This window comes from Carcharodon carcharias, chromosome 9, assembly GCF_017639515.1.
Source record: "Carcharodon carcharias isolate sCarCar2 chromosome 9, sCarCar2.pri, whole genome shotgun sequence".
NCBI classification, from domain to species: domain Eukaryota; kingdom Metazoa; phylum Chordata; class Chondrichthyes; order Lamniformes; family Lamnidae; genus Carcharodon; species Carcharodon carcharias.
Genome location: NC_054475.1, coordinates 6000788 through 6021833, shown reverse-complemented (window position 1 = coordinate 6021833; position 21046 = coordinate 6000788). Strand labels below are relative to the sequence as shown.

Genomic DNA, 21046 nt, shown 5'->3' with positions numbered 1-21046 from the left:
GGCATGGGGATGTCTGCAGCAGCCAGAGGGAGAGGTCGCGCTTCTTTCCCTCACTGACCGATCGCGTTTTGTCCGCAGCAAAGCTCGTTGAATCGCCTGCAAGCCCCAGCGCCGAAACGTCTTTAAATAGCCCGTTGACAGCAGCAGCCACAACCACTGCCACCGCCAGCTGGGGGAGAGGGGAGGAGAGGGGAGAGGAGGGGTTCACGAATGCAAACCCCTCCCAAGGCAAGCACGAAGCACAAAACAGGTCCCGGATCGGAACAGATCAGGACAAGTTAGCAAAGTAATACCCTTACTTGATAGAGCACCTTCGGCGATCAACCAACCGAAGTGGGTGGTCAGAAACGTCTCCTGCTCCTCACCCCGGCTTCTCAAGCTAAGACTATGTTTTTTCGCCTTCACGGCTGTTTCTGACAGCAGTGCTGATTACATAGTTGAGTGGCAGCAGATCAAACACAGCCAGGGACAAACACCGAGCCACCTGGTGATATGCTCCCCAGCCCACAGCACAAGTACTTTCCTGTGCATTCTCCACCCACTGTTCTCCTCAATCTCCCAACTGCACCATCTTACAATTCTTCACCCATGCCATTTCCAAATGCAACACTGAGTGTTGTGTCTATCGCGCACCATCTGCAACAAAAGCCAGAATTCATTGTGTCAGTGGCACACTTCAAACATAAATGAGGTGAGCATCCAGGGCCCAATTCTGCATGAATGCCGACACTGCAGGTCAGAAACTTGGAAAACGTGGCTCACCAACAAATGCCCAGCAGGTACAGCAGTGTGCAAAAGCTTGTGCACCAGCATGATGTGAAAAGAACTATTGCTTATGAGGACTTCATTCAACCTTTTATTTCTGCTATAACCTATGATATTGTAAACCCCAGGGAAGATGTAACATCACTACTTTTTGATTTGCCTCAAAGTTCCTATCATTAAACTTGCTAGTGTTCTCCACCACAGCACTTAGCCCTTTGCCTTGTCTTCCTAACAATAATCTATATTTTTCACTGGTTATTTTAAAGCTGCAGTACCCATCAGTTGTTCTGTTGTGATATAAGTTGCATAAAGATTTATGAGGAAGGAAGGGGAATGAACCATCTGTTTTTACTTAATTTTACGTTCTTCACAGAGGCATGTGCACCAATAGAGTTGACCAATTTTTTACTCAAACAGTGGCCATAAAGAATTAATTGTATTTTAAAACATAAGGGGTTTTTTTGACAAATGCATACACATAACCTTTTCTGCTCCCTGACTCGTGGTGACTCGTTGGTGGTCCATGGCTCTCTGATACCTCAAAAGGGTTATTCCTCAGGAATAAGCCTCAACCATGAATGCTGGCAGGCAATCAATGTTGGAGAGTAGCTCCGAAATGGATTTCTGATGAGAAGTGGGAATCCTGGTCATTTTATCCATTCGCCAAACTAGAATTCTGAAATCAGCTGATCCAGGACCAGGAATAGAAGCTGTAACTTTCCTGTCTGTATGCTTTAACTACTCATGGGCTTAATCCATCTGGAAATATGATGGCTTTTAAATGGCTAGGTGGAATAAGGAGCTCTAGTTTTTCAAGCAGGTATCTTTAGCTTCCACCCACATTCAAGTTCAACATAATTAGGGAATTAAAGAAAATGGACCTATGGAACTCTACAAATTTTGCTTTCAGCCCATCATTCACACAAACATTAAGTTTTGTTTTTGACCGTTTCTTTTCACAGTTGTATGAAGTATCTGATTAATTTTCCCGTGAAAACATTCCAGATAGTAGCTGCCTGTCTACACAGGAATAAGAGTTAATACTCCAAATGCAGCACAAGTTGCAAATTGTATCCTGTTTCTGGTAGTGGGATAGATAGAACAGTCTTGGTATTCTGAACAATTGAGCCTCCACTGGCTCTTAAAAAATTTTTCTGAAAGGATGCAGTCTACCCAATCCTTGGTTGCCACCAATACATTCTAATCCTGATAACGTTGTATTAGTATATTAAATTAACTAATAGGAAACTAATGTCAATTATCACTCTTGAAAATACTGTGTAGACAAATATGCAATTGCACTGTGTGTAAAATTGTACATTTAAAAAAATGAAATCTTTACCTAGTTATTTGACAAAAGAAGTAGGCTTATGCAATGTCTGAATGTGGTGGTGCAAAATCCCACAATGTTGTAACACTAAAAACAACACGTTGTTGTTTGGTTGTTCTGGCAAAGTACCTCTTAATTTTAGTACTGCAATGTTAGTGTGAAAATTATTTTATTGTAGTGGGAAGATATTTCAGATCAGGGAATAAGGGCAACTGATAAAAGCCAAAAATAAATCATTGATGTTTTCTGGGAACTTCAGAACCATCAAACACCCAACTAATCTGGCCCTGGGAACTAGATTTTTACTTATCAATGTTGATGTTTCATTAAAACTGTTCTCTGCAAAATACTAACGTAGAAGTCCATGGTTATGACTGGGTTAGAGCTTGGTAATATAGATTGTTAGATCAGAAACTTTGTCCTCAAGGAGAATCTATCAAAATGCAAATCAGAATCATGTCTCAAGGTTAGTATTCCACATAACAAGTTGCAAAATAGTAACGATAGCTTTATATATGTGTAGAAATTATCTTCCAGTAGTTAAGACTAGGAGAATAACAATGGGGAGATGGTGGCATAGTGGTAATGTCACAGGGATTAGTAATCCAGAGATCCAGGCTATTGCTCTAACGACAAAGGTTCAAACCCCACCATGACAGCTGATGGAATTCAAATTAAATTAGTTAATAACTGGAATTGAAAGCAATTGCTGTAAAACCTCAAAAACTGGTTCACTGATGCCCCTTTAGGGAAGGAAATCTGCCATCCTCACCTGGTCTGGCCTACATGTGACTCCAAATCCACAGTGATTGACTCTGAAATGCCCTCTGAAATAGGCTAGCAAACCAAGGATGCTTACTTTGCCAGCAAAATCCACATTCCATGAAAGAATAAAATTGTGAAATAACAATGTGTAAAGGGTTGAGGGGTGGGGGTGGGGGTGGAGAAAAAGAAAGGAAACTATCTGCAGAAGACAAACAGAATTTGGGAAAGAACTCAAATCTATCAAGTTTCCACCCCATTTGTTCAACATCCAAAATCTGATCAACGAGACATGTCTTCCAAACACCAACATGTCTCTTGTTATGGTACAGCAGATGTAAATGCTGAGCTGTTAAAATCCCAAAGGGAACCTTGAAACAAGTGCCACAACTATTTTACAATTTGTATTTATTTTGAGATGTGTGCCTTGAATTTAATAGAATAAGACCACTGAGTCTTACAGGCTTCTTACAAAACTAAATTAAACTTTTATTAATAAAAAAAAATGATTTTAAGCACATACATAGGTTTACAAATTTCTATTATGATAACCCCAAGCTCCCCCAGTTAATCTAACTCCCAGTTATACCTCCGTTAAGGCAATAGTAAAACACATAGATTTTAAAAGATCCAGGCAATGTAACACAATACCCTGAACAGTGGAATTCAAAGTGAGTTTTCTTCACTTTCAGTTCCTGTAGACAGCAACTTGAGGCTTAGAGGCTTTTCATACCTGTTAGAATGCCTTCTCTTACACATTACCTCATCTCCTTTATACAGGTTTCTCCTTTTTTAATGTAAATCCCATTATCCCAATATGTCTTTTCGACTCTACTTTTCTAATAATAAAAATCTTTCAAAGTACCAATTTTATCAGTAAGCTTTGGGAAAAAATAAACACACTGTCTGAAGAAGAGTCATAAGGACTTGAAGCATTAACTCTTTTTTTTCTTCTCTCTCTCCAGATGCTGTTAGACCTGCTGAGTTTTCCCAGCATTTTCTGTTTTTGTTGCACTGTTTGGCTTCTTCTGGCTAAGTGTAACATTTCACCACCTCTTTTGAAATTCAAATTACTCTGGTTTATCTAAAATGCAAATTTTCCCTTTACACTCCACATTCTAAAACTTCAGCCATGTTTACCTACTTAGTATTTCAAATCTAGCTTATCTTCATATACATTAAAGCCTTCAAACCAGCTGCTTTTAATACACACACACCCCCAACTATTCTTCCTTACAATAAATTCCAATAACATTATATGTTCCTGACACTCTGCAGCAGTATGAAAAATATTTTATTATAGTGGAAAAATGTTTCAGAGCAGGGAATGAGGGCAGGTGAAGCCCAAAATAAACCTCTGGTACATTTTTGAGGAACTCTGCCCAGATCAGCCATCCTAGTGCTTGCTGAGAGGCCTTCTGAAGCCCCCAAAAGAGGACGAGAAGCAAAGGTAGAGATCGATTACCTCCTGAATTCTGGAATTTCCTCCCTAAACATCTCACTTCTCCTTCAAAATGCTTTGTATCCCTCGACTAACATCACAAAAAAACTAGCCATTGTTATATTGCTGTTTATGGATGTTTGCTGTGTGCAAATTGGCATCCAAGTTTCCCACATTACATCAGTGACTACACTTCTAAAGTACTTCACTGGCTGTAAAGCACTTTGAGACATCTGATGGTTGTGAAAGGCGCTCTATACATGAAAGTCTTTTTTTAGTGCACTGATATACAAGTCTTGATTGTGTCAAGTCCTAGATTGGGGCTTTTATCCGTATGATTGTCAGAGGCAAGGATTCTACCAGTGAGTCAAGCTGACATTTTAGATGAATCATCTATGAAATGAAACTGGTCTACATATTATGGCAGTGTACATAGAAAGATTCTTTCCTGCTTCCATTGTTGCCCAGAATTTGGATGACACCAATGAACCACAGAGAGAAAATGGGATAAGTAAATAATTCTGTGCTAAATAAAAACAATGATATAATTGCGCCTCATCTTGGTGCCTGGTCATGCAAAAGGGATGATTGAGTGGTTAGTGCTCAAATTTAAAATGTGACATCAGTGATAATGGTATGTGATGCAGCAGAAAGAAAATATGAATAAATGCACCAAATGCTGGTCAACGGAAAAACAAGACAGTAAATTTGACTAAACATCTGACAATCAAAAGTGGAGAAGAAGAATCACACACTTCTTCCAAAGGTCTTATAGCACACTGGATAGTGTCTCTGACTCGGAGTCAGAAGCTCCAGGTTCCAGTTTCACTCCAGGACTTGATGGCCAAAGAAGCTGCATTCATAATACGTCTATACAGGTTAAGTATCAACTTGTAAATCCTTCCAACATACACCAACAGCAGGTAGCAACAGCAGGAGAGATTCCTGGTCAGCCATGTGATGGAAAGAAATTGGAGCCTCTACATCACTATCCATAGCTACAGACTACAACATGCATGGAAAAGTATATGTTGCCACAGCAACTCAGACTCCTTGAGGGGCCATGTGGCTCAGTTGGCTGGACAACAGATGTGAATCAGATTGGTGCCAAGAGCATAGGGTTCAATCCCTGTTCTGGCTGGGATAGATTTGGGACCTGCCCCCTTGCTCTACCTGTGGTGGAGGTCGTGGCACTGTGGATTGCCTATCATCAGGTACAGAACTCAAGAAGATGATTTCTCCTAGAAGTACATTTCTAGGGTTGTTGCAGAAACATTTTGAAGTGATTAAACAAATCCAAATTAGAAAGTCATTTATCCTCTTATCAATAACATTCTCCAAGAATGCACACTAGGATATTTAAGAGTGTAAACTTGACCCCATCACCTACAGTTCACCCCAAATTTTAGTCACCAATCAATCCAACACAGTATTTCCACATTAGTCTCTGCTAACTAGGACACTGGAAGTGCAACTTCAATCTACAGCTTGTTACGATCCCCACAGAGACCAAAAGATATCTGAATTTCCAGTGACCAACTGGAAAGATCACCCAGCAAGATTTCAAGTTTTAAGATTTTTACTGAAACAAACAATAAACTAAAAGCAATATTGATTAAACACTAAACAATTTAAACTCTAAGCTACAGAAAAGTTTCCTCATTTAACTTTTAAAACATCCAAAAATCCCCCTCCATGGTTATATTTTACCCTGTCCTTTAAGTGGACACTTCATTCTCCAGGAACCAATCCAAAGCTATGCTCTGTTCCCGATGGCTTGGTTCCTTTCTCCTTTTCCAGCCAAATAGCTTATAATCTCCAAAATGACTTTCAAAGTGAGGGTTACTTCTGGAGATTCCTCCCTCTAGCCAAAGCTAGGCAAATCTTTAATTTAAATCCTTATTACCTTGGTCTCTTCAATCAGTGCGTGAGCTCCCGCCCACATTCTGTATGGTGAACAACAGAGACTGGCTGCTTCTACCTCTCTGCTCTCTCTCAGATTCTTGCCAACCGATCTATCTTAAGAAACACGTAAGTCGATACAACAATGGTTTGCAATGGACACTTCCACTCTCAAAGCCCATCTCCAGAGCAACATGAACCACATGGGTCTTGTATCCAAGTAGAAATGCTAATTAGCAATCCTCTAGATCCCCAAAGCCATTCTATCTTGGAATTAAAGACAGTTTAAACTATAATCATTTACAAAACCTGACATTCCTATCACCTCCCTGAGAGACTTGGAGATTAATAGCCTATTCACTGTCAGCACAATTACTCTGGTTATTGGTTACAGATGTGAACATCTTGCACCTTCTTCCCAGTTAGGCAACCTGGGCCCCCCTTTAATTTTTAACAACCAAGCCACCCAGCCTTGTTTTTTTTTCTGTACTTTAAACCTTTAATAACGAGATGTAGCTATGCCAGGACACTTTATTCATTTTCTTCACTGAGTAATCTGGCTTTGGGATTAGCGATCTTGTTTGCAAGCTGGGCTGCCCTCTCTACAATTGTCTTGCAGTTTTTGGAGGAAACATTGTGAGCTATCTCAGCACAGTAAAGTCTTGTTGCTCATCATTAGGACTTCCAGCTCCTTGACATTGTGAATCAGGAACGGGCGGAATTCAGAATAAGCTAAATGACCCCCTTCATTCCTCCATTTTACCCTAAATTAAAGAGACAGCCCCAAAACATAATCTTACAAACTTCACACTTGTAACAAGTTAATTATAGAAACCAGTTAATCTTGTGTGGCATTGCTCACAGAGTTATTTAAAATTAATTTCCTGAACTCATCAATTGTGTTAATTCTCTGAATTATTTTTCCCATTATATGTATATGTTGGGCTACTTTAACCAGTTTGATGCACAATATATTCTAAGCACTAACATGAAAATCAACGGTTTTTTTCTAAATAACTATACAAGAAAGTTACATTCCTAACACCCTAGTTAGCAGAGATGAATGTGAAATGATGACTGATTGCACTTGCATTAATTATTATACATGGCATCCAACACTGTGGCCAAATGGCTGGCAAGTGACCTGTCGCCAGATCTCTGCCAATTAAGACAAATCATTGAAGCAGCAGTATGACATTGGCTCATATCTACAACTGGCCATTCCACTATGAGAAGGCACCTTACATTCCTGTTGGAATGCTCTCTCTCAGCTTCTTCAGAAAGTTTCAGATTCGTACAGCCAGTGGTGATGCCTAGCAGTAAATTTTTTGTCCATAAGCACACACCATGCAGGGACTGGAGCAGAAAACAACTTGTAAAAGAAACTAGACTATGCTTTGGAATGCTATGAAATGGTTTGGGACATCTGTAAAATACAATTATATATTTCTGATGTGATTGGATTGCAGTTAATGAAATTGCAATATCCCCTCAATTTGTGCAAATAACAAACAAGGTTTACCTGGAACCTTTCAGTATTTTATATTGTATGGATGCTTCCTAAAAGTTATATTTTAAGCATATGGGTCAGGCACACCTAATGAACAAAAACAAATTCAAGAAATTAAATGAAGGGTTCTGATGAAGGGTCATATGGACTCGAAACATCAACTGTATGCCTCTCCGCAGATGCTGTCAGACCTGTTGAGTTTTTCCAGGTACTGTTTTTGTTCAAGAAATTAAATGATGTCCTGCAATTGTGCAATGTTTCCAGCACATGTGATTCAAAAATAAACTGACACACTTTCCAGCTGTACATAGGGGTGAGACTGCAAACTCTGTTGAACTGGCAGCTGGTTATAATTTTAGGCCAATTGAAAATTAATGCGTTACAAGACCTTTAGTAATCTCAGGTTGACATCATACAGTTTTTAATGATCCTTGCATGACCAACTCCACAAAGTGTTTACTTTATTTTAGTTAAGAGTAATGGTTTGCAATCTATTCCATGTTAGGACTCCTAACAAAAACTGACAAGAGTTTTACAAGACCTTTACAAATTGTTACAGACTCAAGGACCTCATGTTCTAATTTCTGAAAGCTCATATCAGGTACTCAAAGGAAATCAGTACCATCAAAACTTTCGATCTTTTGGTACTAGTGGCCACTTGTGGGATCACTCACAATGAATCACTGTTTAATAGGGCAAGAGTGATTTGGTAGAATAGAATCCATGAATACATAATACAATGGATAGTAATTATGGAGCTGAATGGATTGAATGAATCCATTACTAGTATTCATTGGTAGGAGTTGCTAGTGCTAAGAGTATGCACAGAAAAGAAACAAGGGCAGGCTAGGTTTCAAAGAATAAAGTAAGGAAAAAGAAAAAGGATAGGAAGTAGACAGGATGAACAGTGAAGCTATTGTTGGAAATAAAAAGTTTGGAAGAGGTGCAGTTGGAAGTAAAGATATTAGTTGGTTTGGAATAGTGTGGAAAATAACAAAAGCATAACAGCATAATAATTAGCTAGTGGCTGGAATTGACAATGTCACAGGTTATGTAGGGGAAATGAAAATAAGTAAATGAGTCAGTCTTGTAAATCTCTTATGCAAGAATAGAACTCTTTCCGCTGCAGTTATCTGTATCCCATCACCAGTAATGCACAACTGATGCTTAATCTTTTCTTCAGTAATGAGTTTGGCATTTATGGTCATACACTTCAAACTGTTTTATCTGGTTACCAAGCAGCAGCCTGCCAGTACAGCATCATGGAATTGTACCACACTCTGAACAGCTTTCATCCTATCCAGCCAGTTTTTAAGCTATTGAATCAACCACGAGAAGATGAAAAGAAATGTTTCCGGTGAACCTTTCATACAAAGAAACAATCTTTAGATTACAGATATTCAACCTGTAGACAAACAATTTTCAGCACATGCTGCAGTGGCACACTGTCCTGTACAATATCAATATACAGGATCCTTCTATTCGATTCCCAAATGGCAAAGTTACACAACTTCAGTAGACAAAATGGGCAAGTTGTAGAATTTAGAGCTACAAAACAAAGTTGGGAAGACAAGCTAAGTTTGTGCAACTGTCAACAAAAATAAAGTGTACATTTCCACTGTGTCAAAAGGTAGAATTTGTTCCATGTGCCCAAGGTGAGGAATGTCAAAATTGGACCACTTACCACTTTTCATCCAAGCAGCACAGACAGCTGCAGATCAAACCTCCTTATTCTACCACAACGTAATGCCTAAACGCAGACTTGAGAGGAGAACCACACCCTCCCGCCCCCACCCCCCACCAAGAATTCCATGGTGATATTCTATTTCTAAAACCAGCCATCTTTGTGGTCCAGGACACACTGCAATTTAATGCTAATTAGGTGCCGTTTTGTTCTGCCTGCAACAAATTAAGACTTCCAAAATTTATTTTAATAGGGTCTTTATTTACCTATACTTAAGCAGTAAAGATGACATCTTAATTTCATTCATTGGCACTGGACTTGAACACAGATTCCAGAGCAAAATACATATAAACATATGAAATAGGAGAAGTAGGGAATTCAGCCCCACAAGCCTGCTCTGCCATTCAAAAAAGTCATGGCTGACCTGTTTGTGTTTCAAATTCGACATTCCCATCTACGCCCAATAACTTCTGATTCTCTTGCCTAACAAGAATCTATCTACCACTGCCTTAAAAATATTCAATGACCCTACTTCCATCGCCTTCTGAGGCGGAAAGTCCCAGAATTGCACATCCTTCATAAAAAAATTCTCCTCATCTCTGTCCTAAAAGGACAACCCCTAATTTTAAAAGTGCCCCCTGGTTCTGGACTCACTCACAAGAGGAAACATCCTTTTCACATCTACCTTGTCGAGACTGTTCAGGATCTTATAGACTTCATTCATGTCACTCCCCCACTCTTCTAGACTCCAGTGGAAACAAGCCCGGTCTGTCCAACTTTTCCTGCGCATTCCAGATATCAATTTAGTAAACCTCCTCTTTCTCCAACACATTTGCATCTTTCCTTAGATAAGGAGACCAAAACTGTACACAGTATTCGAGATGTGGTGTCACCAATGGACAAAGTGCTGCTAAGCCAACTCTAAGATTTGTAATCACAGCCAATTTAAAACCCTAAAATGTCAGGATTCAAAAAATTGGAATTGAGGAAGTCACAATACAATTGCAATGAAGTTCTCCAATTAAACCAGAACAATTGGGAGTTATGGAATTTTGTCTTGTGATGTGACCTGCTTGCACAATGCCAACAGCTAATACAGGTGATTACAAATCTTCTGCAGTACACTGAAGAAATGGAGAGAAAAAAAAGTGAGAATAATTGTAAATATTAACCAGATTACTGATGAACATAATGGCAGCTGATTGCTTGCTGCACGTGTACAATTGAAGTGGCAGACCCATATGTGGTAACATATAGATAATATTTATAAGATTGGTATTACAGCAATTGTTACAGCAATGGCACAGCTTTTGCTTCATGCATAGAAAAAAAAATAGGATAAAGGTGTATTGATATAACCATTTAAGCAGTCTACTCTAATACCTTCAGAACCCAGCAGTTGCTTCATGAAACATTAATGATATTATCCTGTTCTCTGTACTTGCAGTTTTGAAGAAAGTGCCTATGTCATGGAGATATTAATGCGTATAATGTTATTGGAAATAATTTTTAAATTGGACTTATAGTAGGGTCTGTGTCTGTGTGTGGCTTAATTGGATTAAAGCCACCTAGTCTGGGTGCATTGATGTATAGTAGCTTGAGATGTTATTTAGATAAATGTAAAGCTAGAAGGTAAAGAGTATATTTGCATTTGTTGAATAAACCATTCTAAAGGGAGTAAAATCTTGCAACTAGCTAGGAGACACCAAGCACTGTGTTTATATTATTAATAAAATTGATGATATGAAAGGGGTTTTATTGTTAGAGGAGGTGGAGTTTAAAGACTTAGTGATACAATGAGAATTTACATTCAAAGAGAAAGCTAGGTATAAACAGAAAGGATAAAAACAAAAAACTGTGGATGCTGGAAATCCAAAACAAAAACAGAATTATCTGGAAAAACTCAGGTCTGGCAGCGTCGGCGGAGAAGAAAAGAGTTGACGTTTCGAGTCCTCATGACCCTTCAACAGAAAGGAGTTTTGTATGTAAAAGCAAAATACTGCGAATGCTGGAAATCTGAAACATAAAAATTGCTGGAAAAGCTCAGCATGTCTGACAGCATCTGTGGAGAGAAAGACAGAGTTAACGTTTCGAGTGCATATGACTCTTTAATTGTTGCCTTGGTGAAGATTTACCGTGAAGTAATTAATTTGGGGATTTGTTTAAAAGTTATTATGGTAGTAATGTGTAGACGTGTGTATGTGCTTAATTTCTTGTTAAATTTATAAATGTTTAATTTAGTTTATATAAAAATCCTCTTGAGACTTGGTGGTTTTATTTCTGAATTCAGAGCTGCATCTCAAACACACCAATTGAAAATATAGATTCTGACAGTTGTTCCAGTTTCCCTCTGAGATTTAAACAACTCAGCCTTTACCAACTGCTGTGACATAACAGCCTACATCTGATGGTTGGACTCCTTGGTGCAAAGACTCCTCTGTGTGACTCTCAGAGAACAGTCATTCACTACCAGCAGTACCAATGCCAACCAGCTCAACAAACACAGAAGCAATGACACTGACCGCCAGCTCCAACTGCTGCAACATAGGTAACTGTTGATGGTCCGCTGCCGTTGCTATGCCTAACACAGGCTTAACATTTATGATTGAGAATGTTTTTGTCAAACTTGGAGATCTGCAGTGATTATCTAATTAGCTTCTGTTAATAATATCATCTTCTGCTGAAGTCAATGGTACATATTTAGCTGCTGGAATAATTTGTATAAAATTATCTTCATGTCTTTGTTTTGTAAGCCCAGGTCCAGCTTTTTCAGATTTCTGTTTTACGGACCTGGTAAATGAACAGCTACAAGGTGTTTTGATGCATTTGAGAACAAAGTAGGTTGACTTTTGAAATGTAAGAGTTGTTTAATAATTACCAATGTAATGATGATGTATCTTTTTTGACAGGTAATGGGGTACAGGTGGTACTTTGTTTACTGGGGAATTGTTAGAAGAGGAATAGAAAGATGGAAAAATGCACCTGTCAGTTTCTTAATCTTAAACCAGTTATTTCCAGAAGGTGCTCAGTGTAAATGATGCCTGCAGAAGCTGCAGCCAAGTTAAATGAAGCTGACAAGAGGCATTGTACCATTATTACGTTTAAAAGGTACATCATATTGCAAATGAAAATATACTTTTGATCAGACATAACTTGTATTTATATGGCCCCTATCAGACTTCAATGTTGGTGAAATACTCTTGAAGTGTATTCACTGCCCTAATGTCAGGAAACTTGACAATCAATCTGCACACAGTAAGCTCCCACAAACAGCTTTAAGATGGAATAGTGATCTGTTCAAGAGCAGCTCCTCTACTCATTTCTCCACACCTCATGGTCCAGCACTTTCCTCTCCAGTTGCTCATAAGAACTTCCCAATTTTCAACTCCAATGAGCAATCAGCAATACAACTAGGGAAAGTTTGGTTTCCCATACCTTTCCTTAAACACGAGGAAAACAAAGTCCTCTTCCCAGAGGATCCACTGCCTCTAAGCAGCCATTGTCCCTCCTGGTTCTAGCTTGTCATCACTGCTGAAATTCACTGGTTCTGCCATTGGCCATGACTCGTAAACCTGAGCATGGAAACTTTACCTAGGCCTGGAAGGGGGGAGCAACTCGCAGAAGAGCGAGGACAACCAACCTTTGAGGGCTCAAATGACCTTACTAACCAGTGATAAGATAGCTGACCTAATCATATTTTTAGTGATCTTGGTTGAGGGATAAATATTGAGCAGGACACCAGGCTGTAAGAAATAGTGTCTTTAATAACATTACAGAATTAGCAGGCATACTATTGTGAAACCCTAGCAGAAGATCATATACTTTCTTTATCTCTCCAGAAAAAAAACACATTCTTCACAATCAGGGACAGAAGTAAACAAAGGCAATAGCCAAGGAGGATAGTTCTCTCAGGGGTCCCATATTGAGGTTTCCTAGTACAGTCTTTCATGTTGACATTTGTAAGTTGATAGGATGGGGTATTGTACCATCTTATGTATACAGTACAAGTGTCTGGTAGGGGTTGCAAATGGCATCCAGCATGAGACAAACTGAAAGATCACCTCAGCCAAAGTGACGGACAGGTGGTCAGGAGGGAGAAAGTATTCCCTTGGGTATCCATCTTTTGGTCATTGGCCAGAAGAACCTGAACAACTGATTGACATAAGGTAAACAACCAGCCCCAAGAAGTAAAATATATAACAACGCTGAGGGGTTGAGGGGGCAGTCCTCATTAGGTAACCACCTCCTTCAGACAGAGGAAGGCCGGCTGAAGAGTTTCCGAATACTCTGGGCAAAGAGCAGAAGGCTTCTGCCACAAGCTACAGAGGTGAAAACTCACTCTTTGTACCATCCATCAATTCCTCCTCAGAACTGTTCTCACCTATCATGGGTCATATGCTTTTTCTGTCCATTTAGCGTATGCAACATATCTAAACTGTTGCTTCTTAATAACCTACTTAATAAATTACTTTAAAATCACCTATGACTTCTACCCTCTTGTTGGATAACCTGAGACTCCCAGAACTAAATCTTACAGGCCTGCAAACTGTACCACATGATCTTTTAAATTTTCAAGGGATCAGACAGGGCCACGGATTAACATCTTATCCAAACGACAGCACTCCCTACGTACTGCACTGCATTCATTTGACTGGGCCTGAACCCACAATCTTCTGACTCAGAAGAGAGCTTGCCACTACTGAACAAAGGCTGATGCCTTACAAGAAAAGGGGAGGAAGGTGAAGAGATAGGGAGGGAACTCCACAGCGCAGGGCATAGGGGACTAACAGGATGATTTCTAGTGGTGGTGCTGTATTGTCTACTCTATGGTGAAGGAAGGTGGGGGGGTGTGTTTAAGGGGGGGGGTTATAATTACAGCCTGATACATTTTAAAATACGTTCACACAGATACAATATTTTTAATAATTAGAAATGTTCATATATAATTTATGTCAAAATACTGAACTGAATCCACAAAGGTGGAACAGAAATAAGTCTGAAATACTGCAATATTCTAGGCAAAAGCAAATCAAATATCATCCAGAGAAGACAACAGCTGGTGTTCTGCATTAGCAAATAAAAAAAATATTTTCAGCGTATTGTTGGATTCAATGCAGACTAATAGATTTTATATATATGGAGTAGCTGGCAAGCACAGAGATATTATAACATGCAAAGTGTTAATTAGTAGGCTTCTGCTGAAACAGGCAGCCATTTTGCAGTCTGTTAGCATTACACAAGATTGATAATGATTCACTAAATTGACAAATTAACGCTTCATAATTCAGCACGGTACTCCTTAATTTGCACACAGTATCAACTGTGTTCAAAACTGACTACATTTTTCCAAGAGTTTGTATATTACAAAATAGGAATTTGGCCACCCATTGTTATAATATCTTAAACACAAACAGTTGGAAAATGTAGAGCAAAGATTTGGAAAGAAAGTAGAGCAAAGATAATTTCATTACCCAATAGAAGTTCCAGCAAGATTACAACTCCTATCCTTTCCTATAAATACCTTAAATTCCCTTCACTTTAAAAAGGAAAATGAGCACCTAAGTGTTGAGACATGGCAAGGAAAGAGTTAAATTGAAAATAAGCAGAAAGGACAATTGGACTATATGATCATATGTGCAAAAGGTCTTTTAGATGAGACATTAAACCGAGGCTCTATTTACCCTCCTAAGTGGGCGCAAAAGATACCATGGCCACAATTTTGAAGAAAAGCAGTGAGTTCTACAGCAAGATCTATCTACAGAATAATCACCTCTGGATCTCAGAGCACCTTTATAGGCCATGGTTTCCAGATAAAGGTTTAACCGTGACTCGTTAATAGACCATTGGTTTTCAAAAGGGAGAGTCTGCAAGATATCTTCTTAACACCACCTCAAATGGCATCATGTTGTTTATTTATGTTTCAACTTGCGAATCAGCAGATAGGAGAAAATGATTCCCATCTGCATTCCCAAATTTGGTGGTGCCACTAGGGAAGCAGTGAAGAAGCAGCAACTGATTCTTGATAATGATTTGTTTTGTGCAATATAGCCTCAGAGCTACCCCTTCCAGTTGAGGAATGGTACATGGCTTTGTAACATTAAGCAACAAGATCTTGGCTATATCTTGAGTGTTGAATGGAACCGAGCTATTTTCTCAGTGAGGGAGCAAAATTAAGGAAAGCAAGGGACTCCTTATGTTGACTGGCACTTCCGAGTAGCTTGCTCTACAGTCATTGAGACAGAAGACTGGGAGAAAGTCACTTGCATGCATCTCCATCGAGGAATGGAAACCTTCAGAAATAAAGACATTTTATTCAAGGCTGAAGGTCAATGTTGCCCAATTACTTCAATCCTTATAAAATATTCTCAACATTCAAAATCATACAATCACTTTCTTTTTGTGTTGTCTTTTTCTCTGGGAAAATAGCATTGACCTGAGACTCTAGAATGTCCGATCAGCAAAAATCTAAACCAATTTAAACGCATCATGCCTGGACCAAAAGCCTGTTTACAGAACATAATATCCTGCATCACAAGTTGTGTGGAACACATGTGTGAACCAGATGAAATAACTTTCAACTAATGTCACGACAGGTCCCTCCAGCAATCATGCTGCATCTATTAGCAATCAACATTGCTTGTAATGAATGTCAGTTATTCACTTTTGCTTTTCTACAGGATCATAAATCTTAATGCTTATATTTTTATATTACATTATGTTGAAGATTTCAAAGTGCTTCACAAAATGAATTACTTTTGAAGTGTGGACATAAGTGTAATTTTAAACTAAAAACCACCCATGAATTAATAAGTTAAATATGGCAAAAGATAATCTTTATCAAGTTAAAAGTGTTATTAACCAAGTTGGGAGGAGTGCAGAGTTAATTCTAGCTCCGCTCTCCACAAGTTGTAATAATACTTTAAATGTTTAATTCACCCACGAAACTGGCCAATTGTTTACCTATGATACTGTTATTCCCAACATAAAAAAAAACTCTAACCAGGCTTCTTTCAGTAAACACAAAAAACTTTGTTTATTATAAAACAAACTACTTTTTAAAAACAAGTTAATGAACTGGTTCATACAAAAAGATAAAAGCAAAAATTCTGTTGAAGGGTCATGAGGACTTGAAACAGCAACTGTGCTCTGCTCCGCCGATGCTGCCAGACCTGCTGAGTTTTTCCAGTTTCTGTTTTTGTTTTGGTTCATATACAAGATGTAGTTGAGAAGCGTAACAATTTTCCCTTTTTTAAAAAGACATAGATATTCGAACCCCCATACACAAACACAAAAACAGGACAAAACAAACACAGTCCCCTCTAGAGGCTGGAGTATGGGAACATTTCTTTTAAAAAGGATAAAATCTGAAGATCTCTCGATGCTGTTGATCTAACAAGATTCTGGTCACGATAGGTCTGGAAGTTCTTTCAGGCGGATTTGTTGGTTATTCTGTCCTTGATGGCTTTTACTTATCACAACTTTGTGAACTCTCAAAAAAACAGATCAGTTATCCTGTTGAGACATTTCTGAGGAAAGTTTAAAACAAAGGTGGAGCAGAGAGAGGGGGAAAAAAAGAGCCTTTTCCTTGCAGCCTGCTCCTAAAGCACCCACACATGCTCTCCGACAGTTTTTTTTAAAAGACTAAGATGTTCAAAGAACACTTTACTTAGGCCAGGTGTTTTCAACCAATCAGCAAGAGTCTTTAGCAGTTCTTTGTTAACTTAGATATACAAAGTATCTCTTCCCTCCAGGTGTTACCCACCGGACATTTATCTTGACCCATGGTTAATTGAAGAATGACATAGTCACAGCCCCGAACTAACATTGCAAACTTTTAAAAATAACTCAGGAGGAAGAATGTCCCAAAATCCAATGTCCTTCAAATTTTCCAAAAATGGGTTTCTCACAAAAATCAAGTGGATTCATCAAAAAGCAATAAATTGGGAAGTAACAGTTGCTCTACGATTCTGTACATTCCTTAATTCCTACAATAGTTACCATTTTTTAGTGCTCTAGTTAACAGCTAAATGACCCAGAGGAAGAAACAGTTTCATACTTTTGAGCACCTGGTGAGCATCAGCATCAAGCAGTTCTACATGTGGCCGACCATGAGTTGTTCTTCCACATAGGCAGCCATCGGAATTGAGGATGATTTGCTTCCACTCCAGTCAATGGGTTCTGAGATGGCTGATAAGTCTAATACAGGATCTGGAGACTCTGACTCGTGGGGAAGGTGGTGCTTGAAGGATCAGGCAGAGGAGGTGCTTGGAGGTTCATGTGCTCTCTCAGGCGCTTCAACTTGACTTCCACACACTCCCGATGAAGTCCCTTAGACGTGTTTGGTGCCTTCTCGAATAAACCTCCATTTTGGTCAGTCACAAGTCAGGGACTCTCGAGTTGGCGGGAACATTTGGTCTCTTCAGGGATGCATTGAGGACAGCTCTGAGTGTTTCCATTGTTCTCCTGGGAGTCTTCTGCCATGACCTAGTTCCAAGTGGAACAGCTGTTTCGGGTGTCTGGGATCAGGCATATGAATGACATGCCCCGCCTTGTGGAGCTGGTTTTGAATGATTAGCATCCCATTGCTCGACATGTTGGCTTGGGAGAGGAGGCTGCTGTTGGACTGCCTTTCTTGCCACTGGGTTGGAAGGATTTTGTGAAAGCACTGCTGGTAGTACTTCTACAGTGCTTTGAGGTTGCTGCTGTATGTTGGCATAGTCTTTGAAGCACAAAGGAGCGCAGAGATCACTACTGCCCGGTAAACCATGACCGCAGTCTCAGGTTTGAGATTCTGGTCCTGAAATATTCTTTTTCTCAGTCAGCCGAAACTGAGCTGTAACACTGGAAGCGATGAAGAAGTTACACATTAAAAGTACCACTCAGTTCAACTTCAGAAAAGCAGCTGCAAATACCAAATATTACCACTTTTCCTGTCGGGACCAGCTTGTCAGATTTCCAATTCATAGTCAATTTAAGTGCTGATTTCCTCTACATACAATCTCAACTCTAGGTTGAGATTACTCCAAGCTCATTTCAAGTAGGACTCATTCAGTAGTCAGGAACATGTTGAGCCTGTACCCTCCCCCATTTCCTTTCTGAACAGCCCCTACTGCTCCTCTGTAGATTTCTCCACAAGTAGCTGTTCCCAGTCTACCTTGGCCAGATCCTGCCTTATTTTACTAAAATCCACTCTCCCCCAGTCCAAAACATATTTTTGTAAATTGTCTATTTCTTTGCCCATAACAAACTTAAACTGTATCATGTTGTGGTCGCTATCACTAAAATGCTCCCCCACCACCACCTCAGCCACCAGAATTAGGTCCAGCACTGCACCGTCCCTTGCTGGACACTCTACATATTGACCTAAAAAGTTCTCCTGTACACATTTCAAGAAATCCATTCCATCCTAGCCCTTAACACTATGTCTATCCCAATTAATGTTGGGAAAGTTGAAATCACCTAATATAATTACATATTGTTATTGTTTTCACACACCTCCACAAATTGTGCACATATTTGCTCCTCAATTTCCCGCTATCTGGGGGTCTATAATAAACACCAACAATGTGGCTGCCCCTTTTTTATTCCTAAGCTCTACTCACAAAGCTTCATTCAATGCCTCCTCCAAGATATCATCTCTCCTTCCTGCAGTAACTGACTCCTTAACTAATAATGCAATGCCTCTTCCTCTTTTACCCTCTCCCCTGGCTCGCCTGAAGATTCTATATCGTGGGATGTTGAGCTGCCAAATCCTGCCCCTCCCTCAACCACATCTCAGTGATGGCTACATGATCACAATTCCCCATGTCAATCCTCACCCTTAAATCATCCGTTTTCCCTGTAATACACCTGGTATTAAAGTAGAGGCCATTCAGCCTTGCCTTACTCCCTTGAAAGTTAATGCAGCTGTACTCCCTCTGACTTGATTGTTTTACTGTACTATGATGCGTCCCTATTCTGCTAAAATTCTGCGTCCCCTCCCCCTGCCAAATTAGTTTAAACTCCTCCCAACAGCACTAGCAAACCCGCCCACAAGGATGTTAGTTCCGCTCTGGTTCAGCTGTAGGCCGTCCCGTTTCTACAAATCCCACCTTCTCCAGAAATGGTCCCAGTGATCCACGAATCTAAAACCCTCCCTCCTGCACCAACTTTTAAGCCACATATTCATCTGTGCTATTCTCCTATTCCTGAGCTCGCTAGCACATGGCCTTGGGAGTAATCCAGAGGTTACAACCCGAGAGGTCTTGCTTTTTAGTCTACTGCCTAACTCCGAATTCTTGATGCAAGACCTCATCTCTCTTTCTACCTATGTCATTGGTATCAACATATACCATGACCTCTGCCTTATCACCCTGCCTCTTCGGGATGCCCTGTTTGCCAATATTCGCATCTTTCTTGTAAGTGCATTTTGGTTTCAGAGCTAGAAGACACCTACCAGTACAAGTTACTGTTATGCTTGAAGAGACCTTAGTTTTGTCAACCTGTTCAACTGCCAGGGAGAGTGGAGAGAGAGAACACAATCAAATTTGACCCCGTCCTTAACTAAAATGCTCATGTACACTTCCAGTAGTGGTTATTGAGCAAATGTTAAACAGTGAGTACTTTGGGAGATGCTATCCTCCTTAACTAAAGAGTTTTGTGACTAACTGTAGCATCGTAGCAGATGCCCTGGTTGAGGTCAGCTGATTTTCACAGGCGTGGACCAAACTTTGAAGCGTCCTGTATGGTTCAGCTATTCTCTGAATAAGCTCACTGAAAAACTGAAGTAATATATTTTTGCAAATGAACCTCGGAAGAAATTTCAAGTCACCGTGACACCCGTAGCTAGATATGGCTTACCACTTGCAAAATCTGAATTCAAATCAGTTTAATAGGCTCTCATATGAACAAACCATTAAAAATGATGGACAGGTCTATCAAGACAGACGCTGTCTACACACTCTTGGTTATGTATCTGCAAATGGGACATCATTAATTTTATCACATTTCCTTTTTGCTTTTTGTTTTGTGTTCCCAGTAAGTACAGCTATGGTATCCATCCCAATTCAGTGATTCACCTGTAAGCTGGTCAGTAAAAGCAACTCCCCCGACCCCCTCCACAGTATGTATGTCTAAACAAAACTATCTCCAGCTATTCTTAAACTCAACGGGTTTAATAAGATTGACTGATCTCAGTTTGAAGCAGACCAAGTTGTAGAATTCCGCAGACTGGTTTTCTCAAGCCTTACTTCAGTAGTTTCAGTTCAAAATCACTATTTTTAAAATGCACAAGCTCATTCCAGAATAATTTAAAAGAAAGGGAAAAAATCCTGTAACCCAAATATGACACAAACTTTACCTGTGGTCATCACAACAGAAAATCAGCTGGTCACCATTTCAAAGCAACTTTTGATGCTATCAGCATTACCACTAGATCTCCAAACAATATTTTTGCAATTATTATTCACTAGATTCATCCTTAACCAGGATTTTTTGGCCTAATGAGAACTCAAAACTATATTTCTCAATATTAAAAAGAGCAACCCTATTTTGTGAATGGTGATGAAAATTACATTGAAATATGTCACCTTAAAAATGACAAGATTCACCAAAAAAGGTTTAAACACTGTTTGATAATAATGCCCTCAAACTGGGAAATATTTTGTGAATAAA

General features: G+C 39.4%; 1 protein-coding gene across 5 annotated transcripts in view; it reads right to left on the bottom strand.

Annotated features, from left to right (window-relative positions):
* LOC121282105 (AMP deaminase 2-like) overlaps window positions 1-21046 on the bottom strand; it is a 153571-nt gene that overhangs the window by 92980 nt on the left and 39545 nt on the right. The window contains exon 1 of one of the 5 annotated variants that reach the window (XM_041195577.1): window positions 300-359. The exons of 3 other annotated variants lie outside the window; for them this stretch is intronic. The gene's annotated coding sequence lies outside the window, so the exon portion shown is untranslated. Of the gene's footprint in view, window positions 1-299; window positions 360-21046 lie in introns of those variants that run through there. One more of the 5 variants, XM_041195579.1, reaches the window with a different exon arrangement.